The sequence below is a fragment of the Macrotis lagotis genome, chromosome 1 (assembly GCF_037893015.1).
Source record: "Macrotis lagotis isolate mMagLag1 chromosome 1, bilby.v1.9.chrom.fasta, whole genome shotgun sequence".
NCBI classification, from domain to species: domain Eukaryota; kingdom Metazoa; phylum Chordata; class Mammalia; order Peramelemorphia; family Peramelidae; genus Macrotis; species Macrotis lagotis.
In genome coordinates, this window is record NC_133658.1 from 26,129,154 (window position 1) to 26,156,932 (window position 27,779).

The following is a 27,779-nucleotide window of genomic DNA, read 5'->3' on the forward strand; positions in this document are numbered from 1 at the left end:
TTTAAAAATTTTAGTTCATATTTTAAAAAAATCTTACCTAGAACTAATTTTTATTGTTCTGTTATGGATAATTAGTAGATGTCTCACATTAATGATTGTGATTTGATATCAATGGAAGAACCAGGGGGAGTAAAAATTAAAAAATCAATTGTTCTTTCTATGTATATTTTATTTTCAAAAACAGATCTGCAAGTTATGAAAGCATAAGTTCCTAGATCTCACTTACTATACTGTATAAAAGCTAACCCTGAACTCTATCTAAACTTTCAAAGGAAGTTTGGGAAGTTACTCAGCCTGTACTTTTTCGTATTTTAGATATTACAGAGAAAAGGCTGCAAGTCAGACTTGAATGCATCAGCTACCTGCCTCCATTCAGAATTTCTGCCTTTTTCCCCTTTCCCCTGTCCTTGGAATCTTACATAGCAGGGTCACCCTCTGGCCAGTTACTGTGAACCTATTCATCATCTTTCTTGATAATCTTTGTTGACTGATTATTTCCATCCAAGCACATCCTGCCTATGTCTCTGGTCTTCATTGCTTCCATTTCATTCCGGCACTCACTTCTGCCTAATGGTAGCTATTTCTAGGTGGTGGTGGGGAAACAAGGAAAAAAAAAGGAAAATGAAGGAATTTGCATGATAATATTATGATACATTTAAAAGTAATAGCAATATTGTATTTTGGTAGATTTGCAGTTTCACATTCAATCATCTTTTTAAAATTTTTTTTAAAATTACACTATTATGGAAGTGCTTGTTTTATTCTAGAAATTTAAAGTAAAATAAAAAAAATTAAAAATGTTTCATACTTCCCTCTAGGCAATATTTTCAGTTCTAGACATTCATCATTCTTCTCCTATCCAGGGTCTTTTACAGTAATCCTTTCTAAACTAAGTTTCTCTTTTAAATCATTATTTGGTCCTTCCAAATTTCCACTTCTGTTCCATGCTACCTTTGATGGATCTATCTCCAAATTTTTGTTCACTTTTGCATTCTCTTTATCTGATTCAATAACTGGACCCAATTATGAAGTAAAAATGGGAGCAAATTGTATTACTTATTTAGGAGAGGAAAAACCAAATATTAAATTTTTAATTGAGTCAATCCTGTCCTTGTTTGCCCAAGAAATAGAATGAATCAGTTTAAGACTAAATGGATACTGTTTGCGATTATAAGACAGAAATTCAGAGCTACAAGAAATCTAGATATGAAGTATCTGCTTCTCACCAGGAAGACTATCTTTCCTCTGAATTAAGAAAACATTGTTCACAGAACATGTTTTGTAGCATTGACAAGGTTAACTTAGAAGGTGACTCAGCTGAAGTTCTATTGTATGCAAAAGACAAACCAAGGCCTTAAACACTAATATCCTGACTTCTAATTCAGGATTTTATACAATGGTTTTCATGTTTTACTGACCTTCGAAGAGGGGTATTGAGTTGTTGCTTTGAAATCCTTGGCTGAAGTACATTTCCCTACAATTTCTGGAATCTTTTTTCTTTTTTTTTTTGAATCACATTTTTTATTACTTACTTTTTTTCACAGTACAGTAATTTTCTTGTAGAAATAAACATAATCGGGGTGGATAGGTGGTGCAGTGGATATAGCACCGCCCTTGGAGTCAGGAGTACCTGGGTTCAAATCCGACCTCAGACACTTAATAAATACCTAGCCGTGTGGCCTTTGGGCAAGCCACTTAACCCCATTGCCTTGAAAAATGTAAAAAAAAAAGGAAGAAAGAAACATAGTCCCCCCTCCCCACAAAGATAGAGAAACCTCAAGAAAAATAAAGTGAGAGGAAAAAAGTGTACTTCAGTCTGTGTTCATATACCATGGGCTCTTGGATGGATTTCATTCTTTATCATAAGTACATCAGAGAAGTACTTTCAATATTTTTTTCCCACAGTTGTTATTGTTGGCTGTATTTCCCTCCATTCTATTCCTCCCCACTCCCATTTATGCTATTCTCTCTCTCTCTCTCTCTCTCTCTCTCTCTCTCTCTCTCTCTCTCTCTCATTTCACCCTGTCCCTCCTTAACAGTGTGTTGTATTTGACTATCCTCTCATGGTCTTCCCTCTCTTCTATTGCCTTCCCTTCCCTTCCCCTGTCCCCTTTCTCTCTTCCCCTTCCTCTTTTTTCTCTAGGGAAAGAGAGATTTCTATATCTTACTGAGTGTATATGTTATTTCCTCTCTGAGCCATTTCTGATGAGAATGAAGGCCCACTCATTCTCCCTCGTCTCCCCCTGCCCCACTACATTGCAAAAGTATTTGACTCTTTTATAAGAAAAAATCTTAGTCCATTCTACCTCTCCTTTCCCTTTCTCCCAGTACTTTTTGTTTTTGGCCATTGGTTCCATCTTTACAATATATTGTACCTTTATATTCAGCTCTATCCTGTATCTTGTCTACATATGCTCCTTCTAATTGCTCCAATAAATGAGAAGGTTCATACTGACTTATCAATATCATCTTTTCTGGCATCTTTTAATGGTCAGGAACAAAAGGAAAAGAGGGGCTGAGATGGATAACTAACCAAGTGCTTGCCCAGAAGTTGGAGCACATTGATATCTTTTCTAGATATAAGACACGGTGATTCGGCTATTCACGCACATAAACACACAGTGAAAAGTATTTGTTCCAATGTTGAACAAATGCTTTTTAACATGTATACGCCTATGTATCTGTGTGTGTGTATATATATATATATATATATATGTATGCATGTATGTATGTATATGCAAATATATTTAGGTGTACTGTGAATTTCATATGCGTATATGTATAAATATGTGTATATATACAAGCAAACAAATATATGCATATTTCCTGAGTTTTGTTTCATTTTTTTTAAGCAATGATACCCAAATACTGTCTAAACTGGATTAGTGATTATGCTCTCCAGATTCAAGTACCCTGATGTGAGAATGTATGAGAAACAACTTTAGAGAACACCTAGTTTGGTCCTTCATTTTACACAATAAGGACAAGGGAGTTCCAATGATATCAAATTGTTTCCCCAAAGACATGCTCCATCATGATCTCTTAACTCTAAACCCAACTCTCTTTCTTGCAAGGCCTCTTACTTTGGAGGAGCACTTGAAAAAAGAATATCATGTTCGATTAGAATAACATATATGAAATGTTGGGGTGAGATAAAGTATGCATTTGTGGGAGGAGGGGGGCATCACCACTGAATATAAAGGATCATTGGATAGGGGAGTGAAAGACCGAATGAGAAATGAATGAATGGGAAGGATTCCAATGAAATAAAATTTTAATTTCATCATTAAAATACTTATTGAAAAATATCATAGCCATTGGTAAAAAGTCTTCATATACAAAAAATCATACCCATTGTGTAGTATCAAAGAATTGGAAGGACATATAGCAATTCAGGAATGTCTAGACAAATGGTTATATGTGAATGTAACCGAACATAATAGAATATTATTGTGTTGTAACAATATGGTACATAGAGAGAAATATGCAAAGACTTACATGACCTGATTCATAGTAAAGAGGAGCCAATAAAATCAACACAATAAGATGATATAAATGGAAAGAAACATCCCCCAAAACATCAAAAGTGAATGTTGTAAAATTAGAAAATCAAACATGGCCCCAAAGAAGAGATATGATTACTGCCCCTCACTCCTTTGCATAGGAGAATGGTCTAAAGTTATGTATTTTTAAAAATATTTTCAGACATTTTCTTAATATAGTAGTCAGTTTTACAGGATTTTTTCTCTTGATATTTTTGAGAAGGGGAGGGAAAGGGATAGAATGAGAAATTTAGGCAAAATTAAAAATATCAAAATAACCGTAGTCAAAGTTTTGTGGGAAAAGCTGACAATTCATTTTTTGTGATTTAAATTAAGCTTTTTGTAGCTGAGCTAGCAATGCAATTATTATTTTTCCCATAATTACTTTTTGCCCTTCATTTTCAAAGAAGACTATACCATCAGGGAAGTGACAGCCATGACATGAATTGTATTTGAGTGAGAGGGTGCTGTGCTACGTCAACAGCCTCACTTTCTCCTCCAGTCATCTGGGTCCAGTGGCTAATTATGAATCAGGATGTCTACTGGCCAGATATGAATCAGGATGACTGGAAATGAGGCAATCCTCACATCAGGATGTGACGCAATCAGGATGAAGTGACTTGCTTAAGGTCACACAGCTAGTAAGTATCAAATATTTGAGGCTGAATTTGAGCACAAGTCCTCTTGAGTCCAGGGACAGTGGTCTATCCACTGTGTCACTCAACTGTCCATATTCCCATAAAAGAGATGGAGAAACCAAGATTAAGGGGATAAATGACTTGCCTAAGGACACACAGGTAACAAAGAGCAGAACAGGGACTGAGAAGAGAATTGGTGATACAAATAAATGTTAGAGCAGTTAAAAAGACAGAAAATCATTAAGAGGTTGAGTACTTTGGTGGAAAGTCATCAGTCAGAATACATGGATTGGAGTCCCATGTCCTTCACTAATTAGTCACATGACCTCAGACAGGCTGTTTCTCTCTAAGCCCCAATTTCCTTTCTTGAAAATGAGATTAGTATCTAGGAAAGAAATACTGGAAGCACTATTTCTGTCAAATTGCTTTCATCTTTGAATTGTGCATGCGTAGATATGAATGAGCTATGCACATGTGTGTGTGACATGTCATCTCAGATTTGGTATGAGTATATATGTAAAAGTACATTTACACGGATGATATGACATGTCTGGCATATGCATATGCACACACTCAGGTACATGCATGTTATATGATGCATAGCCTGCAGTTGGTATGTGAGCAATACATTCACAGTGATCTTGTTATTTGTGTCATACATGTGGATATATGTATACATAAACACATAGGTATGCATACCTGTGGTATATATGTGCTGTACACACATGCACACATAAACAATGCATAAATACAGTTGCAGTGTGTATAAACATAAATCCAAGCATTTGCATCATCTATGTTTACTTACATAATACCTCCACTTCTACATATATACGTACATACATAATGTACATTTTAGCTAGGAATTTACATATACATACACCCATGCTTTTATCTCTCTCTATCATCTATCTGTCTATCTATCCATCCATCCATCTATCAATCTATCATCTGTCTGCTTGTCTATCTATCTTCCTTTCTTTCCTCTCAGACATCTTGTGAAATAGGTGCCGCAGGTACAATTAAATCCATTCGACCCCGAGACTCATAATGGTCCATCATTTTGTCTAGGTCAAACAGTGACTGGATCCAAGACAAATGCAGGGTCCACCTTATTGTGCTCTGAGTCAAAGGCACTGATTCTGCTGTAAAACCAAACAGTGCTTTAGCGCTGAAAGTTATCAGGAAAAAGCTGGCAGCTATGTAGCGCTTCCTCCTTTACCTGTACTGTCTCTTGATCTCACAACCACTGTGGCGATGAGGATATTATTCAGGAACAGCAGCACCGCAGCAGCAGCAACAGTAACAGGCACAGCCACGACAAAGTGATCTGTGATTTCCCCTGGCGTCTCGCTGCTGATGGGTACACGCCTGCCAACCTGGAGTCTTTGAGAGTTGCCTAAGGCACCAGCAGAGCTCCTTCAGCAGTTCCTATCTGCCAGGTGACAGTCCTGTGCTAAGTCTAGGGATTCAGCAAAAGTCACAGAGTTTTTGCCGGCTCCCGGTCTCAGGCTCAGGGCTTCGGGGGCTGCGTGCGGGCACGGGGTTGCAGCCTGTGAGGGTGATGCCCAGCACTAGCCACACAACGGCCTGTGCCAGCACCGTGCGCCCGCTTGGAGAGGGGCACGCTGGGGCTCCGGGGCTGAGGTCCTGGCAGAGACCACTTTGTCCGCACGGCCAGAGCGCAAGCTCCGGAGGCCACAGAGCCGCGGGCTCCTTTGGACCTTGGACTTGGCCCTCAGTCCGCAGCCTGAGCTTGCCGCCCTGCTAAAGGGTGGACGTGGAAGCCCCCGCGCGCTGCCTTTGTCCCGCAGCCCCACGGCTCGGCCCGCGGGAGCCCACGGCCAGGCGGGCAGGGGTCTCCGAGCCGGCCGGCGCCTTGTCCGCGCTTTGTGGACTTGGGGCGGCCCGGGTCTTGCCCTCCCTTAGGGGCGAAGCCCACGGTGGCATCGCCCAGCTGGGCCCCGTGGCCGTGCGCCCGCCTGCGGCCGAGCGGGGTGCCCACGCACCCCCGGGGGCACGGTCCCGAGGGGCTCGTTCGGGGGGCCCGGGCTCCCGCGCCCCCCGCTCGCTCGGAGCCCGCTTTCTCTGCCGCAGAAAAGTACTTTGCGGGCGGAGCACGCGTCTCCGCGCGCCCTGAGTCCCGCGGGGCAGCGTGGCCCCCTCCCCGAGCGTGCGTGGGGCCCCCCGCGGCGCCCCCGTCGTGGGGGGCTGAGCATTTGCGGGTGGCAAGCCGCCCTGCCCTAGCCCGGGTCCCCGCAAGCTCCCCGCCCTGGGCCGGGGGTGGGGGGCCGCCGGGGCGGCGGCGTGTTACCGGGCGGGGCCGGGCGGGGCCGGGCGCTCACCTGGGAGCCCCCTCCCCCGCGCTCCCGCCTCTCGGCCCCGCCCTCTTGGTAACGCGGTTGCCATGGCCACGGCACCTGCGCCCTGCGGCGCGCCCCTCCCCCACCTGCGGCGGCCCCGCCCCTCGCCGCTCGGCCGCCTCCAGCGCGCCGCCGCGCGGACGAGCCCGGGGCCCCGGGGCAGGAGGGCGGCGGGGGGCGGGGGAGCGGCGGCGAGCCCGCGCCTGCGCCGTGGCGCCGCCCCGCGCGCCCCCTGGCGGCGGGCGGCGGCGCGGCGGCGGCGGCTCCCAGCCTCGGCGGCGGCCCGGGCTGCGCTGGCCGCGAGTGGGGCAGCGAGCGCGGGCGGGGGGCGGGCGGGGGAGCGGCCGCGGGGGCCGGCCCGGCGGTGCGCGCGCGTGTGCGCGCGTGTGTGTGCGTGCGGCGGGGAGGCGGGGAGCCCGCAGCCGGCGGCCCCGGCGGCAAGCAGCAGCGGCAGCAGCCCGGCAGCGCCCGCCGCCGCCCGCAGGTGCCCGCGCCCCGCGCCCCCCGCGCCCCCCGCCGCCGGCCCAGGGGCGCCTGGCCAGCCGAGCAGCCGGCGGGGAGCCTCTCCCCCACCCCGGAGGTGAGTCTGGGCGCAGCATCCTCGGCCGCCTGCATCCCTCCATCCTGCCATCCCTCCCTCCTTCCCAACATCCCTCTCTCCTCCCTTCTCCTTGCCACCCTTTCTTTCATCCCTCCTTCCTCGCCCCGTGGTCCTCCCCTCCCTCCCTCCCCCTTCCCTTTCTTCTCTCTCATCCCGGGGCCCCCTCTCCCTCTGGACCTCCCCCCCCACCCCGTCCCTTTTTTTTTCCTCCCTGGGAGCATCCCCAGCCTCTGCTGTCCGGACTCGGGATCCCCTTGCACTTTGCTCCCCGCCAGGACCCAGAAGGCTGCGCCCCTGCTCCATGGACCACTGAAAACCAGGGTCCTCGGAACCCAGAAGAAGAGCTGCAAGTTGGGTTTAGTCCCGAAAAGCGAAGGGGACGGGCAGCTTAGTGCTAGTGCTTTCTATATTGGCTCTGCCCTCCCCACCCCGCGGACTGGACGTGTTGGCAGCCGCCCTCGAGTCCCCTTTTATTGTCTGTTTTGTTTCTTTTTAACCCCCCCCTCCTCCATCCCCTACAGCCCCCCACCCCACCCCATCCCCAAGTATTCATCCATTGGAAGGAGAATAGACCCCTTCCTATGTGGTCTCAGGAATTTTTAAACCTCCCTCCTACACCCCCCCCCCATCTCCCCATGTCCCCAAGTATTCATCTCTTTGGAAGAGAATCGACCCCTTCTTAGGGGGTCTCAAGAATTTTTAGTTAGGCTTCTCTGATTGTCTCAGAGAGGAAAGCCTAGGCAAAGGAGGGGTGGGGGAGGAAAGGGAGAGGAAGAGTCTGGGGAGAATGACAGGGGGCGGAGAGGAAGGGTGGTGGCAGTGGAAGGGTTTGAGGTCCTTTTCCCCCTAGGCCTCTTTCGCTTTGACACTTTCAAACCACCCGCCTAATATTTGGCTTGGAATGGTACATGGGTGTTCTTGGGTTCTGTCACACCGTCTAGTTCAAAGACAGAAAACTCTCCAAACTTTAATCTGTGTATATGGATGCAACCGAAACCCTGTTCTTGGTGGAGTGCTTGGATGGTGTGCAAAACAAACAAAAAGAAAATGAAAATCAGAGAGAAAAGGGATTGGAAATTGTGGAAATGCGTCCCTAGAAGTGGATTATCTATGGAAAACATAGTAATATAAAATATAGCTTTGGTCTTCAGGGATTAACTTCACGGAGAAATAATGGTTAAACACACGAGGGGGAAATAGAAATGTATTCTTTATGCTTTGCAATGTGGCATTACAGTGATTGTTTTAACAATGATTAAAAGGGATCTTAGATGTTAAAGGGGCTCTTTCATTTTCCTAGTTTTTTTAACTCAAAGGCAAAAATAAAGAGGACAATCATTCTGCACCTGCTGATGGGTTCTATTGGTTAAGAGGGTTATCGGTATGGGAGAATCTTATTTGCTCTGTGGATATAGTTTTTCCTTAAAAGCAAAGTTTTATTCATTATTTCCCCCAGAAAATTCTCACTTTAGCCCATAACTCACAGGGGTCTGACCAATTTTCCTTTTTCTAGCACTGGTTTCAGAAGTTTATATTTTGGCACCATAGACACCTCACAGAATGCTTACTGTGGATGGAAGAGTAAAAACTAACACAATCAGGCGGAGAATATTTAGGAATACTTGTTTTGCTATATTGTGTTTCAACTTTTTTAACATTGGAAAAGCTTAAGATGTTTCATTTGTCTATTATAAAAAGTAACAGTGCTGTGTTTGGGAAGGGGGCTATAAAGATAGATCAGAATATATGACAATTTCATTAAAACTTCTCATGACAGATTTGTAGAATAAATTATTGACTTTTTTCATTTTTGCATTTAGTAACTATTATCTGATAGTATGACATATACTATTTATAGGAACATAGAACAGCACTCCAAAAAAAAAATATCCAAAGCTAAAGAATTGTCTCCCGGATGGACGTATTGTTTTATAAAGGGTTATACAGTTAATCAACCAAGTCAGTAGATGGGGAAATTTTAATATATGCAGAAATCCCCTCCCCCTATTGTACATAGTAAAATTGCAATTACAGTTACAGTTTTGCTGACATCATACCCCATGAGACAGAAGCTCAGATGGTCATTCAACACTGCTGGAATCATGAAATAGAATTCTGGGCTCCACATGTTATGCTTTGGAGATTTTATTAGTTAGTAACCATAAATGGCAAAAAATATATTTTCCTTCAATTAAATCTCCCTAAAAACTTTTGGATTCAGCAAAATATTACTATTTTAGTATTAGTTTTTTAATATTTTCATATTAATTCAAATAGAATCAAATTAATTTTAAGTCAATTTACTCAAACTTCAAGGACCCTTTCAACTCCGAGATGCTTTTTTCTTTAGATCTGTGTATGTTTTTGGAAAAAACTGCATATCCTTTTATGAACAGGGACACTGTTCTCACTGCTTATTCTTTGGGAGAGTTTTTAAAGCACAGATCTTTATTCCCTCAGGTATTCCCTGTGTCCCAATTCTTTATATTGTCCTTACTATGGAATGAAATACATACACACACACACACACACACACACACACACACACACACACACACAAAATTCTCTTAAAAACAGCTATTCATTTAAAAATCAAAATATATTTCTTTTTGAAGTTTGAAAAGTTATGTTTACATTAGATTTTACAATAGTAATTGAGTACAATAAAACGTATCTCAGAGATAAAATGGCAAAGAATACATGCATATTTGATTATGATCTAAATTTCAGACTGAGTAATTGATCTCTTAAAATACTGTCTTCAGTTATTTTATCCTTTGAATACTGATTGTGCTCACTTATGTATATTTTCATAGTATCAGCTTTAGAATTTTAGGGAAAACCAAGGCTATTCAAGTCATGATTCATCCATCTATTCATCCATTCACAAGCATACAAATGCATGTGTGCATGTAAGCATCCACATATACATTATGTTGTATCATGTACTATGTTTGAGAATCTCTGGTGGATATAAAAGACTGTCATTTATCTCACAATGTTTATAGTATAGTACAGTCCTAAAGTTAAAACATATAGATGTGAAATAGAGAAAAAAAACGAAAAATGACATGGTTCATTGCCCCTGTAGGACCTATAGACAGTAAAATCTTCCCAATTTGGAGGCAAATCTTAATGATAGCTTGGGTTACTAGGGGAAAAAGTTTGGAACCAAATCTTGAAGGATGGTCAACTTTCAAAAAATCATTTAAATAGATGAAGAGAAATGAAATCTGAGAAAAGCTGTCCTTAGAAAAATAAGCATGCCTGCATATTGAGACATTTCCTTAAAACTGTGTATTGCTGTTGGGTATACTTTTAATACACTGTTTGAGACAACTGGCACATTGGATGTAACTTTCAGCCAAGAGTCAGGAAGACTAGAGTTCAAAACTCACCTCAGACACTTCATAGCTCTGTGATCCTAGACAAGTCATTTAAGTTTTTACTGCTTCAATTTGCTCAATCATAAAATGGGGGAAGTAATACTACCTACCTCCCAGTATTGTGGAGGATTAAATAAGATATTAACAATTCTAATTAATTAATATAAATAATAATAATAAAGCAGCTAGATTAAGCTAATGCCTCACATATAGAAGGACCCTAATGAATTTTTATTTCCTTCTCATTTTCTCCCCTCTTTCCTGTGTTTCTTTGTCAATATGGGGGATAGGGAATGTGTGTTTCTGTGCATTCATGCTTACTGACCCCAAACCCATAGTACTGCTCTTTCTTCTTACCTCAGCCTTTTAAAATCCTTCAGTTTCTTAAAAACACAAGTTAAACAGAACCTTCTATATGAGACCTTTTAAGATCCTTGCCCTCCTCGGGTTTTCTTTTCTTTTTTTTTATATCTTGTGTATGCCTAATTATATGTTTTGTCTTTCCTTTTAGAATCAAGCTTCTTGAGATCAAAGATTATTTTTTGCCCCTTTGAGGATCACTAGTACTTGGTTCCCATCCTTGCAAATAGCAGGAACATGAAAAATGCTTCTTTCTTAACTGATTTGTTCCAGCAAGAGATCTTGACCCCTCTTTTACTTAGATGTTGTCCCATAATGATGGATAAAAGAATATATTGCTCTGTGATCCAATGGATACATTAAGCCTTTTGTTTCTCTGCTGGTTCTGTTTAGATTTTTGGATTATCATTATGCATCAGTCATACATGAAGAGGACTTTAGGGCAGGAGAATACATATTTTATATGTTTATATACATACATATATCTGTATGCATATATCTATATCTAGATGTATCTATCTCTATCTCTATGAAAATGTTTTTGAAGAATACCATGGCATCAGAGAGATGATGCCATGACAAACACATGAATTGAATTTGAGTGAGGAGGGTACTGTTCTCACTTTCCCCCCTAGTATCATCTGGGCTCAGTGGCAAGATTTGAATTAGCAAGATTAGAGGTAGTCCTGGATCTGAGCAATCAAGGTTAAGTGACTTGCCTGAGGTCTCACAGCTGGTTGGTGTCTGAGAGCAGATTTGGACTCAGGTGCTCCTGTGTTGAGGGTCAGTGCTCTTCCCACTGAACCATCTCACTGCCCTATAAGCACACACACTCTCACATATATACATCAATATACATATATATGTATATAAATTCATATATATGCATATACACACTAATATATAATAAACACACACATATGTATACACATGCATGTAAATTTATATTTGTGTATGTTTATATGTATTAGATGATCACAATTAATTGTTCATTATATATGTATACATAGATAGATTAAAAAAGACTAGTAGGTTGATAGATTATTTATTTAGCACTTCCTTAATGTCCGATACATAGTAAATATTGAAGATATAGTCAAAAGAATTCTAACTCTCAAAGTGCTTATATTCTAAGAAGGGAAGTAAGGAAAGCAAAACATGAAGGGTAAAGACTGGGGCTAGGATAGTAGGGAAGGGTAAAAGGTGGGAAGCAGGGGGGTGGTTAGGTAGTTGGCATGAAATACTTTCAGTTTATTAAAAATATATTAATTTATTTATTCAGTGATTGACCTGTGCCAACATTGATTTAGACACTTCCTCCAGTGGTACAGATCTGAACCTGTCCAGACTTTCTCATTCTTTGTGGCATTTCCTGTGTTTTTTGATAAAGCCTTGATCTATCCATTTTGTTGGGTATTCTCATCTAAACTTATGACAATATGGTTCCCAGTGGAGCCCATGGATTGGGCCATTGGTGGTTGAACCCATGGGTAAGCAGTATACTTTTTTTGTAGATGGTACATTTCCCTGATAAATATTTAAATGACTTCTCAATGTTTCCTCGATAGTAACATAAACCAGTCAGTTAAAAAAAAAGCATAGATTAAATACCACATATGTTTTAGGCACTGTGAAGCCCCTACCCTCAAAGAACTATACTCTTTGGGAAAAGTTTTATATCCATAAAAAAGAGATATGGACAGATTATATGCAAAGCTTATATTTTGGCAGGAGACACTAAGAACCAGGAGCCGAGGAATCAGGAAAGAATTCTTATGGAATGTGTTATTCAAGCACCACTTGAGGCAACAAGGGATTATAAGAGGTAGAGATGAGGTTGGGAATATATTTCTGAAATGGGAAAAAAACAATACAAAAATTGATGGAGATTGCAGGTGAAGTGTGAGGAATGGGATTGGTCCAGTGACAGACTTTAAAAACTAAAGCTAGGTATTGTCTTTCATCCTAGATACCCCGACAAGCCATTAGTTTATTGAGAAGGGGATTGATATGGTCCAGTTGGTATTTTAAGAAAATTACTTTGACAGTTTGTATAGGATGAATTTGTATGGAGAGAGATATGAGTCAAGAAAATCATTTAGAAATACATTGCCATAGTTGAGAAAGAAGGAAATGAAGGTCTGAACGAGAGTAGTAGCTATGTGAGTAGAATGAAGAAGAGGATGGATTCCAAAGATATTGTGGTAGGTAGAGCAGTAGAATAAATATGAAATTTAAAGTAATATAAAAACTTTTGAGAAAATAAATGCAAAGGAAATCAATAATATAGAATGAAGGTGAGAAAACTTTCTCAAATGATAACTGTCCTGCAAATTAATATTTTTCCAAAAAAAACCCAAACCAATAACTCCATAGGACAATAATACATTTTATTATATAATTAAAGAATTGAAATATAGAAGACAATACGAATATTCTAATATCCAAAAAATTCTGGCCTGGAGAAAAGGTCAAGGGGTAATTTCATAATCACTTTTCCCCCCTGAAAATCATGACAAAATGTATAAATATCATAAAGAAATTAGAATATTAATAACTATATTTATATAATAGTTTAAAGTTTGTGAAGTGTTTTATGAATTTTATTGGACTTTATCTTTGAAACAACCACCAAAAGTTGGCTCTTATTTTAGGACTGAGAAAACTCAATTCAAGAAAAGTTAAGTGAGTTCCCCAGGACTATATAGCTAATAATTATCTGAAATCAAATAATCAAATAATCTTCAAATCCATTTGAACTCAAGTTTTTATGGCTCTAAGTTGTTCTACCTACTCTACCATTGAGCCTGAAGAAATACTTCCCCCACCTACAAGAACAAGAGGGAATTCCCTCCTGAAAGAAGCCGCCAAATGAAAATTCCCAGGAATCCCATAGACAAAACTCAGAGCTTCCTGATTAAAGAAAAGAATATTTCAAGCAATCAGAAGAGGAAATATTCCGTTTCCAAGGGTACCCTGTAAGGATCACAAAAGGCAGGGCTGCAAGTGCTAATAAGTAAATCACATCTTATATTTGTTTATATTTTGACAGCATCCAAAAAGCAAATCATAAAGGTTGCTTGTTATATTTTTTCCAATTTCCAGCTTTCCTCTAATTTTGGTTGCCTTGGTTTTGTTTGTGCAAATACTCTTTAATTTGACGTAATCAAAATTATCCACTTTACATCTCCTAATACTCTTTATTTTTTGGATTGTCATATATTCTTCCCTTATTTATAAATCAAACAAGCAAAATATTCCATGTGTTCCTAATTTGCTTTTATCTACATCTAAATGAAATAATGATTTTGACCTTGTCTTGGAATATGTAGTGAGATGTTGGTCTATACCTAGTTTTTACCAAACTGCTTTCCAGTTTTCCCAGCAATTTTTGCAGAATGATGAGTCCTTGACCCCAAATCCTGGATTTGTGACTTTGTGAAACATTATATTGATATGGTCATTTAATTCTGTGTATTATGTATCTAATCTCTTCCACTGATTTGCCACCCTGTTTCTTAGTGCCAGATTGTTTTGATGGCAACCTCTTTGTAATACAATTTGAGATTTGATACTGCTAAATCACTTCCCTCCCTTTTTTTCATGATCCCCTTGATATTCTTGAAATTTTGTTCTTCAAGATAATTTTATATTATTTTTTCTAGCTCTATAATTTTAGGGGCAATTTGATTGCTATGGAATTGAATCAATAAACTAATTTAGGTAGAGTTGTAATTTTTATTATGTTTCAGCCTACCCATAAGCAATAAATATTTCTGCAGTTATTTAGATCTGACTTTGTTTATATGAACACTTTTGTAAGTGTTCATATAATTTGGGATTTGTCTTGGCATGCAGAATCCCAAGTATTTTTTATTGTCTGCATTTTTTTTAAATGAATTTCTTTTTCCATCGCTTGCTGCTCATAAAAGTTTTGTTGGTAAAATAAAGAAATGTTGATGATTTATGTAAGTTTGCTTTATATCCTGCAACTTTGCTGAAGTTGTTAATTATTTCAACTATCTTTTTAGTTGCTTCTCTTGGAATTCTTCAAATATATCATCATATTACATGCAGAATGTGAACTTTTTTGTTACCTATTCTAATTCTTTTAATTTCTTTTTTGTCTTATTGCTACAAATATAATTACCAGATCAGTATTGAATAATAATAGTGATAATGGGCATCTTTGCTTCATTTTTTATCTTATTGGAACAGGTTCCAACTAAATCCCTTTACAAATAAAGCTTGTTAAAAGTTTTAGTTGGGTTTATTATTCTTCAGTCATTTTCAGTGTGTCTCACCCTTTGTGATCTCATTTGTGATTTTATTAGCAAAGACATGGGTGTGGTTTGTTATTTTGTTCAGCAGCAAGGAAACTGAGGAAACCAGGTTTAAGTGATTTATCCAGGGTTACATATCTAGTAAATGTTTGGGGCCAAATGTGAGCTCTGGATGATGACTCTTCTTGACTACCAGGCTTTGCAGTCCATCCATTCTGCCACCTGACTGACCATACCACCTTGGTGCCTTTAAATAGATACCATTTATCAGTTTAAGAAAAGCCCCATTTATTCTTTTGCTTAATGTTTACAGTAGAAATTCATTTTGTACTTTGACAAAGTTTTTTTATACTTTTTGAGATAAACATATACTTTATGTTAATATGTTATTGATATGATCTGTTATGCTAATAGTTTCCTTATTATTTAACTAACCCAACATTCCTGGCTTAGTCATAGTGAATGATCTTTGTGACATATTGCTGTAATCTCCTTGCTACCATTTTTAAACATTTGTTTCATTAATATTCATTAAGGAAATTATTCTATAGCTTTCTGTGTTTTTTTTTCCCCTCTGTTCTTCCTGGTTTCTGTAGCAGTGGCACATTTGTGTTGTAAAAGAATTTGGTACCTATTTTTCTTATAGTTTATATGGTTTTGGGATTAATTGTCCCTTTAGGGTTTGGCAGAATTGTCTTCTATATCCATCTGGTCCTAGAGATTTTTCTTATGGAGATCATTGATAGCTTGTTAAAGTTCTTTTTTCTAAGATAGGGTCAATTAAGTATTTTATTTCCTCTTCTATTAATCTGGGCAATTACTATTTTCATATATATTCATGAATTTCATTTAGATTATCAGATTTATTGCCATCTAATTGGGCAAAATAGCTTCTAATAATTGCTTTACTTTCATCATCATTGGTGGTGAATTCATTCTTTGCATTTTTTATGCTGTTAATTTTTTTCTTTCTTTTTTAAAATCAAACTAAGCATTAGTTTATCTATAAATGGCTCCTATTTGTATTTATTAGTTCCATGGGTGTGTTACTTTCATTTTATTCAGCTTGCCTTTGATCATCAGGATTTCCCATTTGGTATTTATTTGTGGATTCTAATTTGTTCTTTTTCTAGTTTTTTTAGTTGCATGCCCAATTCATTGATCTACCCTTTCTCTATTTTGGTGATAAAAGCATTTCGAGATATAACATTTCCCCTATGTACTGTTTTGACTACATCCATACATTTTTGTACATTGTCTCATTGCTGTCATTCTCTTTAATGAAATTATTGATAGATTTTTTTGCTCTTTAACCCATGTATTTCTTAGGAATAGATGATTTAGTTTCCAATTGATTTTTAATTTCCATTTCTATAATCTTATTGTATATAATTTTTATTGCATTAGGATATGAATGGAATGCATTTACTATTTCTGCTTTTCTGCATTTGATTGTCAGGTTTTTGTGACCAGTACATTAATTTTTGTGAATGTACTAAGTATTTTTTTGAAAAAAAGGCTAAACTTTTCATTCCCATTAAATTTTCTCCAGAGAGCTATCATATTTAATTTTTCTAAAATTCTATTTGTCTCCATAACTTCTTTCATGTTTATTTCTTGAACAGATTAGTTTTTAGAGGAGGAAACTCCTCTATTTTATTAAATATCCATTTTTCCCCCCCGAAACATTATTCTCAGTTTTGGTGGATAGGCCATGCTTGATTATAATCCTAGATTCTTTGCCTTCAGAAGTATTATATTCCAAGTTCTCTAATCAAAGAACTTCAGTATGAGAGCTGGTAAATCCTATATGATCTGAACTGTGACTCCATGGTATATGAAATGTTTCTTGTTGCTTGCAATGTTTTCTCCTTGCCCTGGGAGTTCTGGAATTTGATCATTAATATTCTTGTAGTTTTTATTTTGGAAATTCTTTAGGAAGTGATCATTGAATTCTTTCAATTTCTATTTTACTCCCTGATTTTAAGATATCAGGTCAGTTTTCCTTGAAAATTTATTGAAAAGTAATGTCTTGGTTAATAAATGCTTTGTTTTTTTTAAATCATGGCTTTCAAGTAGACTAGTAATTCTTAAATGATCTTTTCTTGATTTGTTTTCCAAGTCAGTTGTTTTTCTATTGAAATATTTCACATTTTGTATACTTTTCTTTTTTCTTCTTTGTTTTTTTTCTCATTGTGTCTCATGGGAGTCATTAACTTCCACTTCTCAAATTCTAATTTTTGAATAATTTTTTGTTCAGTCGGTTTTTATACTTCTTTGTATATTAGTCAGTTCCAATTTATAAGATCTTCTCTTTAGTGGATTTTTCTGCCTGTTTTGTGATCTGACTAATTTTATTTTAAGGTTTTTTTTTTTTCAGTATTTTCGTACTTCTTTTACCCAGATATTGTCCTCTTCTAATAATTTAATTGTATCACCCTTATTTCTTTTCCCAATTTTTCTTCTACCTTTCTTATTTGATATTTAATATCTCTTGTAGCTCTCTAGGAGTTACTGTTGGACTTGAGTCCAGTTTACACTTCTCTTTCAGACTTTGTGTTTATTTTGACATCATGATCTTTTGAATTTGTCTTGATCTTCCTTCCCTCTATAGTACATTTTTATGATCAGAATTTCTTTTTTTGTTAATTGCTCATTTTTTTCTATCCTATTTCTTGACTTTTAACTTGGTTAATATTGGAAACTGTTCTTAAGGTGGAGAGGGCACTGTCCGAAACTTCAGACCTTTATCACTGCTATTTTCAGAGCTATTGACAGTAACTATAGGTTTTGGATACTTCCCAAACTGGTATATGATCGGAGCTCTTCTGATCTCTAGTTTGGTCTTTGCCCAGAAAGGTACCTGTTCTCCTGAAGCTACCAGTGCTTAGCACTCCTCTTGGCCCTGAGACTGTGTTCTCCTGCTTTTTTTCAGTCTTATAATCAAAACTAGGGTCTATTGACCTGTATTTGACAACGGGCACTCCTCTTCACCCTGAAACAGAGATCAAGGTCTTGGCTTTCATGTGGTCATAAATGCTACCACTCCTTTTAACTCTGGAAATGCTACACAGAACAGTGTATCACCAATACAAGAGGTTCCTGAGCACAGTGCCAGCAAAAGGTTCATTGTTAACTTCTACTAATTGTTCTATTTCTCCATAGTCCATGAGTTGAGTCTATTGTCATACCAATGCAGTCACCTCCAATATCTTCTACTGTCAATCTGCAATATATGTGTAGTTTTACCCGTGCTTTAGGCCTGACCTTCACCCTAGTGAGAAAGACTTTTCTTGCTGACCTCCTACATTATCTTGTTTTGGAAAATTGTTTCAACTGAACTTTCTTTTGTTCAACGGCTACACTATTCGATTTGAGGCATTATTTTTAGAGTTGTTTGGGGGTAGAGGATTTGAGAGTGTCTACCCACCTGCTTCTCTACTCTGCCATTTTGGGTCTACTTTGTCTTCCAACAGTCAAATAACTATTAGACAAATCATTTGCAAAAAGAAATAAAGAACTGTCAACAATCAATCACAACTTCATGAAACTTATGTGAAAATCTAGGTTAATTAGAAGAGAAAAAAAACATGCATGTGGAACCCTAAAGGCCTATGCAAAATATTCATAATGTAAACTGAAATTTGCCTATATATGAAATTGTGATGAAGAGGGGAGGAGAAACAAATCTTCATCTAAATGGAAGTGCAAGAGAAATGATGAATAATTAAGAAGACAGAAGGAGCATTCTTTCCCTTTGGGAATGGTTATGACTATCAAGACATGATGGTCAGCTTGTCTCCAAGGGTCCCAACTGCACAAGCAATTTCCCAATCTAGTGTAGACAGACTGATGCCTGTCTTGACTTGTAAGGACAAACAGGGAGTCCAGCTAGGGGTAAAAACAATGAATTATCATCTCAGGGTGAAGAGGGCCTCTATCCTTTATACATTCAAGGCCTCATGTATATTCTATATCCATTGTTACTGGGAAATATGGCAACTCAAAAAGAGAAGTTCAGGGGACCTCTTAATGAAGGGATACAAAAAATTATTTCTATGATACAAATATGATTTAGATAACAAATCAAAAGAGACAAAATAGTGAGGTAAACTATAAATCAATACCTCTAATAAATATCAACATAAAAATGATGAATAAAATATTAGCACAGAGGATATAAAATGTATCCCATTCCATAGATACATTTTAACACTATTACCTTCACCCAAAAGTTTCACTATTTGCCCCCATGTTAAGTATTTGTTTTATAAACTTTATCTTTCACCAAATGATAAAAATTCATTTTCCCTATTGAATGGAAAATAAAAAAAAGTATTTTCTTTGCTTTTTAGAAAATAATTCAGTTTCAACATTCCATTTAGCATCTAAGTTACTTCGGGTAAGTTTCTCTTTCAATCTAGACTGTTTCTTCATTTGGAAAATGAAAGGTTACTTTCTGGCTAAACCTATGAACCCTCTCAAAATCATGCTTTTAAATACATAAAATAAAATATAGAATATTGCAAAGAAAATCACCTAAACTGAAATGCAGTTATCAAAACATCCTGGAACCTTCTGAATTTCCAGGGACCTCCGTTTAAGGCAGTGTACAGGTCAAATTGTTCTTACTCCTTCTCTTTGGTCTTCTCCTCTTCCCATCTCTTCAACTTACATTTAGTTGTTTTATATCTCATTTCAATCAAAGTACTTTGAGGTCAGAAACTAGCTTTTGCTTGTATTCCACTGCTTAGTAAAGTGTTTCAAAAATTGTTGCAGTTGTTTGTGCTGCTTTTTCAAAGCAAAACATGGCATCCCTGAGGTGATACCATGACAAGCATGTAAATTGGATTTGAACGAAGTGGAGCTGTACAAAGTCACCAGACTCACTTTCTCCTTCAGTGCCTTCTGGGTCCAGTGGTCAGATAGGAATAAGAATGACTGGAAATAGATTAGAGGCAATCAAGGTTAAGTGACTTGTCCAAGGTCATAGAGCTTGAAGGTGTCAAGTGTCTGATGTTAAATTTGAACTCAGGTCCTCCTGACTCCAGAACAGATGCTCTATCCACTATGCCCCCTAGCCATCCCTAATGTTTGCAACATATTAACACAATATGTGCTTGTTTATTTGGAAACAATGTTTGAGAAATGCTAATTAAAATAATTCTGAATTTGAATCATTTATAAGTTCCAAATCTTTTATGTATTGAAGAAACTTTTCTACTCAGCCAATTGGGTCAGTTAGGTAGCACGGTGTATACAACAGCAGATCTGGGATCAGGAAAACTGAATTCAAATCTGGCTCATACATGTACTATCTATGTGACATTGGACAAATCTCCTAACCCTGCTTGCCTCAGTTTCCTCCGCTTTAAAATGAGCTGGAGAAGAAATTGGCAAACTATTCTATTACTTTTGCCAAGAAATCACCAAATGGGATCATGAAGAATTCTATATGACTCAATTGAATGAACAACAACAGACTGACATATAGGTTGAACACAACTAACTTAAAAAAAATTGACAGGCTTTACCAAATAATGGAATATTTTCTTCTCCTAAATTTGAGATTGTTGTCAGATTTTTTTGTATTTTTAAGGGGAACAAAATTAGATAAACCATATAGCTGGTCTTATAGTGTATCTATTGTAATTCAACTAAAGGAATCATTTACAGAAACCTTGATTTTTTTTCTGACGTATTTAAATTTGAAACTTATTTTGGCCCCTGTAGGCCTTTTGTAACCATTTATCAAGTAAAAATGTATTCAAATGGTCTTGACCTTTAGAGAATAATCTATCTATCTAAATAATACTTGTGAAAGTAGTATGTCAACTAAAGATAGAATCCATAAGCACAAAACATTATATGTGACAATCATCCCCCATGAATAATAAGTAAATTTTATTAAGAAATATGTAGAAAATTTCACTCTAAGGAAACAAATATATGAATCCATTGCCCCTAAGTGGTTTTGGCTCAAAAGAAATAGCTAAACCATGAAGATCTGACAAATGAATTAATTCTGTATAATCTAGTGAGGCCAAATAATTTATAATTGTTTAATTAGAAGTCTTGTTTAATTGTACTGCCATGCAGATCCATCCCTTCTTTTAGTTGGAATAAAGGGTGTTTTCTCTATAGCGACACTTAATTTTGTTTTTTAACTAAGGAGGTTGATTTTTAGTACCAGAGCAATGGGAAAAGATAGGGAGTCTAGCAAAATCCCCTGAATGGAATGCTTTGATCATAGACTAGATTTTCAAATTGTCCTTTTTTTGGTGTGCTCTTTCCAATTAAAAATTTCATTTTCAGTGAAACAATGCTAGGTTTCTAGGAGGTAGATTTGTAAGATGATGATTTATTCAGGAACCAGATTTCTGCTTTCCTTGGCTTCTTGCAATTTAAAATAAGCAAACTCCAGAAATGTGTCTAACAGAAAGAGCATTTGTCCCAATACATGACATAAAATCATTTTAAAATATAATGTAACATACTAAACAATATGCATGTATATGCACATACATATACACATACATAGACTTGCATCATAAATGTATTTTACATATACACCTGTCCTTAAGAAACTCAAATTAAATGAGCAGATTAATAAATTCTATGAGTGTCATCATGATAGAGTGGAGAAATAATTGACCTTAGAATCAGCAAGACTGATTTCCAATCCAATGTCTACCACATGTTAGATGTATGATCACGGCAAGTGACTTAACCTTCTAATGACCTAGGTAATTCTAGTTACTAATTCTCATAGTAACATCTCCTATTGTGTTGCCAGGGTTTTGCCCTGAATTGGAAGCTGGGATTTCTTCTTCTAAGTTAACCTGTTCACACACAGGTCTAGTCTCAATCACTATAAATAAAAATTTCAATTTCACTTACTTTTGATTAAATCTAGTTTGTTCTTTGCTTGAACATTTGAAATGTCTCTGGTCTTTCCATTTCCTGATAGGTATTTAGCTATTTGTTTCAGAAAGACCAATGAATGGTTTGATATGGGATTTAGGAGCAATGGAAAGAGACACCTGGGTTTCTTCTTCTGTCTCTTTTGCTTGCCTTGCTCTGTAACCTTGAGCATAGTCACTTTAAATTTTCCTTAGCTTCATCTTCCATAAAATGGGGATAATTATTTACTTGATGCTTAATTCCTTGGGGTTTTGTGAAGAAAGTGCTTTGTAAACTCTGAAACACTTTGTAAATTGAGCCATCATTCTTATTACTAGACTATGTGTTGTCACAGTTTATCCAATAGTATTATACTTAGTAGGCAACTAGATGGCTTAGTGGATGAAGCACTGAGTTGGGAGTCAGGAAGAACTGAGTTCAAATTTGACCTCAAACACTTACTAGTTATTAAAGCCCTGGGCAAATTGTTTAACCTTTGTTTGCCTTGGAATCACTTACATATAATAAGGAAGAGAGCAGTGGACCCTGAGTCACAAAGATCTGAGTTCAAATTTAGACTCAAACACTTACTACTTTTGAGACCTCCAGGCAAGTCATTTAACCTCTGTTTGCCTTGGAGACCGCTAGGTATCTCAAGGAATAGAGCACTAGGCCTTGAGTTATGAAGACCTGAGTTCAAATATAGGCTCAGACACTCACTAGTTATGTGACCCTGAACAAGTCACTTAACCTCTGTTTGCCTTAGTACACTGAGAAAGAAATGGCAAACCACTCCAGTATCTTCACCAAGAAAACCCTATGGACAATATTGTCCATCATACAGAGTTGAATATAACTGAATAACAACAGCAAAAGCAATTATAGTCAGTAGAATCTGATTGGACAAAAACGTTTACAGAGGAATCTGATGTTTCAATAATTTTTACTGAATGATTTCACGGACTTGTGTTAGATATACCAGTATCTATGCTTTTATCCTAGAATCAGTGTGTGAGGATCTAAGAATCCACAGGGATTTCTTTATCTCTCCTTCATCCTTGGAGACTGAGATGCCCTATAGTCATCTCAAAATGTCCATCCCATATTTGAAAAAACAACCAAACAAATTTTAAAAGTAAATAATCTTAAGTTCCCCAACTGCTTTGTGCCTGTTTCCCCTGTCACCTTATATCCTAGGCACATTAATGTGTTGCTGAAAAATGAATTATGAGTAAATGTACACAATACATTTATTGTTGCTGGTTTTAAAATATCTTTGGTTTTTACATCACTTATATTTTACATTATTTACATTATATACTTACATTACCCTCCCCTCTAGTCAATCAGCCCTTATGAAAAAAAGAATAATGCAAAGTAAAGCTTAGCAAAAACAATATATCAAAGATGTTTGAAATTGTTCCATCAGTGTTTCATCCACAAAGATCCACAAAGGGGGTATGAATAGATAATTTCTGATATTTCTTTTGGGATATCAAAATTAGCTATTATAGCTATTATAATTTTGCAACAGTCACAAAATCTTAATATCTCACAATTTTAGAGTTGGAATGGTCATCTTTAGGGTATATAGTTGAACTTATATGTGAATGAAATGTAAAAGGGTCATCCATCTTCTTCCTGAAGGCTTCTAATTAAGAAATGTCTAAAAAATAGGCTATTCCACTTTGGAACTTTTGAACAATTAGTTTTGCTCTAATTATTGAGAAGCTCTTCTTGACATGGAGACATTTAAGAAACATAATTTCTGGGTAATTTAATCGTTTTATTAATAATGCCAGTGTTTTAATAAAAGGATGGTCATTTGACTGTCTCTTTCTTAATCCAAAGGCCCCCTAATGGTGGTAGGCTCATAATTTATATGACCTTGAAAGACCAGGTGTTCCCAAGGGTGGCACTCAACACTGATTGGTTTTCAATTAATAAGAAAATTAATATTGCAATGAGAGAATGAGCTATATTACAATGAGGGTCTTGAGGTATGTGACCTGGGTCACCCAAATCTTGGGTCAAAGAGACATCAGCTTCTACATCACTTGTGTGAGGAAAGGGAGAATCAACATTTCCCAGACCTGTGTGAGTAATCATATTGAGCTGGAATGCACTCTTTAGCCAAGACTTCATTTACCCTCTGATAAGATCTTGGTTTGTGTAAATCTTTAAGAGATTTTCCACACCAACTTTTAGTTGAGGAAGTAGAAAATGGAAAAACTTAATAGAATAATTAGTTATTAAATATGAGAGAAATAATCATTTTTCACAACATCGAGCCTAAATGTGCATCTGTATTGTTTCTACCCAGTGATCTTGAATCTGTACTAAAGGGACAAAAAAGACAACAGCTCTTTAATTGCTTCAAGTCATCTATTATGTTCCCCTTCCCCCCAAGTCTTGCTCTTGTCTCTACAGGTTAAAAATGCCCTATTTCTTCAAATGATTCTTATATGATGTGCACAGGAGATCCTGCACCATTCTGTCTGCCCTCTTCTGAACACTCTCCAGATTCTCGGTGCCCTCCTTAAATCTGGGCTTTCAGAATTGAACCCAATATTCCAAATGAGGTCTGAGGATGACAGAGTATTGTGATACTTTCATCCGGGTCTATTCTTGGAAGATCTCTACTTCTTACTCAATTCCCTGTTGCATTAGCTTGATTGCCTGTAACATTGTGACCCATAGATTGAGCTTGAAATCCACTAAAACCCTCAGATTTTTATCAAGAACATTTTCAATAAGCCAGACTTGTTCCATTTTATATTTCCAAAGTTGATTTATTTTCTTACCCTGGTGTACATAACCGTATTTAATGTTACTGAATTTTATCCTATTTGATTCAATTCAGTGTTCATTTTTCCTGATCTTTTTGGATCTTGATTCTATGACTTAGTGTGGCAAACCTTCATTCCCAGTTTCCTCTGATATACAATTATGATGAACATACAGCTTATGTCTTTATATATATATCATTAATTAAAATATTGAACAGCTAAAGACTAACCACAGATCTCTGAGGTTTTCTATTGGATACTTATTTCTATTACAACATTGACCTATTAGCAGTTATTCTTTAAATGTGGCTATCTAAACTATTCACAATTCATTTATTACCAAATAATCTCTATTTTGTTATCTTCTCTATAAAAACAGAATAAAATATTTTATTTACATGTTTGTTCAGTTCTAGCCAAGCTAGAACTATTTGGATAGCTAAGCTAGCCAAAGCATTTCCCTTATCTTCTAGCTTAAAAATCCTGTCAGAAAAGGAAATGAGGATGGTAGTATGTCCTGCTTTTGATGGGACCATGTTGGATCTTTATAGTCACTGCTTCCCTTTCTAGGTATGCAAGTAGCTTAATGCTGTCTTCTGAAATTCAAGTTTTGTTTTGTCATTCATTCTATTTTCATTGTCTTGTTTCCCTTATTCTCTTTACATTTTATCAGTTCTTTTAAATTTTCCCTAGGATTTCTATGTTAATCACATTTAAAGTTTCTTACAATCAGTGATATTCTAATATATTTGTATTTTACAGTTTGTTAACCATCTTTTATTTTTTCAATTTCATTTCCATATTTTTGCTACTATAAATAATACTTCTATCAGCATTTCAATGAATATGAGCCCATTGTTGGTCTTTGTATTAATCACATTTCTAATTCTTTGAGAGTTTTTTTTTTTGCTCTTTGCAATGATGTTATTATATAAATATTCTACTGGGCCTTCTAATTTTACAATGAATCCTTTATATAGCACAATAGTATCATGTTAAATTTTAATATCATAATTCATCTAACCATTCCTCAATTGATGGAATTCCTCTGATTTTCAATTCTTTGCCACAACAAAAAATGCATTTATAAACAATTTTGTACATGTTTATCTGTTTTTCTCTTGAAGTGTGTAGTCCTAATAATGATATTATCATTGGTCAACATATTTTACATGCTTTAATAATTTAATATTTGCTTCATCATTAGATAGTGCTGATGCAGTAGAAATTACACTGGGTTTGGAGTTCAAATTCAGATTCAGCATTTTATCTAGTAATAAGAGAGTCACTAAAAAGTTTCTCTCCCTATCCCTCTCCCTCTGTTTCTCATGAATTTACTCTCTTAGCTTCCTCATGTGTAAAATGGATATGATGATATCATCTGCCTCATGGAGTTATTGTGGAAATCAAATGAGATGATGTATGTCAAGTGTTTCCCAATCATTAAGGTGCTGCCTACATTCTGGCTATTATCCTTGAGAATGAAAAGGAAGAGAAGAATGCATAGGTTATTGAGGAGGTACAAGCAACTGTGAGAGTGGAATGACTGATAGATATTACAGTGCTGCTTTGCATTATGTAATTTCATTTTAGACTCCCCTAGAACACTAAAGACATCTAGGTGAATAGATTACTAAACCTTTAGTCATGAAAACTCATTTTCCTGTTTCTAACTGTATGTCTCTTGGTTAAGTCACTACATTATTTACCTCAGTTTCTTCATCTAAAATGAACTGAAGAAAGAAATAGTAAACCACTCCAGTATCTCTACCAAGAAGACCCTCAAAAATGATCACAAAGAGTTAGACATGACTCAAAAGACTCAACATTAACAGAACAACAATATGGGGTAGATGCTACAGGAACTCTTAGAGGTCATCATGGAGAGACATATTTCATTCCAGTTTGGGGGATGGAAATCAATTGTAAAGGACTGGAAAATGACCTAGTGGGGATGTGGAGGTGAGCAATGTATTCATTCCAAAATTTCATACTGAAAAAGAGATGAGACAAGAAAGTAGCTTGAGGAAATGGGACGTCAGAAGAAGATGTTTTGTTTTTAATTGACAAATGAACATTTATATATATATATATATATATATATATATATATATATGTACACATATATATATGTATACACACATATATATATGTATATATATATATACATATATATATATGTAGGTTGAGCAGAAAAGTCAGCAGAAATTAAAAGAATTGAAGGTGTAAAAGAGATGGAAGATGATAGAAATTGGTCACAAGATAGAAAGGAAGGGCTAAATTGAGGATGTTGGTGGAAGCATTTTGCCTTAACAAACTGGGATCCCTCTTCTTTTGCGGCTAGAGAGAAGAAAAGAGAATGAAGCACCAGAGAGGACATTGAGATATTATGGGTGATTGAAGGGAGGACTGGGAGTTTATTTGGGTTGGCTTCAGTTGTTTTCCTACGCTGGCCAGGTGAGGTTATCTGGGAGGTAGAAATGTGGGGATGAGTTTGTCATAGAAAGTTGAATGTGATCAGTGGTCTAGGAGAGGTAAAGCAGTTCTATTGAAGTTCAGAAGAGGAAAAGAATGCTCACATTTGCTGAAGAGTGATGTGGATGGCTCACTTGTTTCCTCCATACCAATCTCCTTTCTATTCCCCAATTGGTGTCTTGCTAATTTTCAACTTCCTATCTTTTCCACCACCAGCCTTCTTTCCCAAAAAGCTCTACCCTTTCCACCATTCTATTTAATACTTTCTTCCAAGAAGAGCACCAGACTTGGAGTCAAGAAGTTCTGATCTGGTCTCAGAAACTTATTAGCTGTGTAATTCTGGGAAAATCAGCTATACCTCATTTGTTTCAGTTTTCGTATCTATAAATTGGGGATATTAATGTAATAGTAGCATCTATGTCCCAAGGGATAATTGTGA

General features: G+C 37.3%; 1 protein-coding gene across 2 annotated transcripts in view; it reads left to right on the forward strand.

Moving 5' to 3' along the window:
- Positions 1-27,779, forward strand: part of CTNNA2 (catenin alpha 2) — a 1,546,517-nt gene that overhangs the window by 108,026 nt on the left and 1,410,712 nt on the right. Inside the window, exon 1 of one of the 2 annotated variants that reach the window (XM_074196106.1) lies at positions 7,040-7,123. The exons of the other annotated variant lie outside the window; for it this stretch is intronic. The gene's annotated coding sequence lies outside the window, so the exon portion shown is untranslated. Of the gene's footprint in view, positions 1-7,039; positions 7,124-27,779 lie in introns of those variants that run through there. 2 annotated transcript variants of the gene reach the window in all.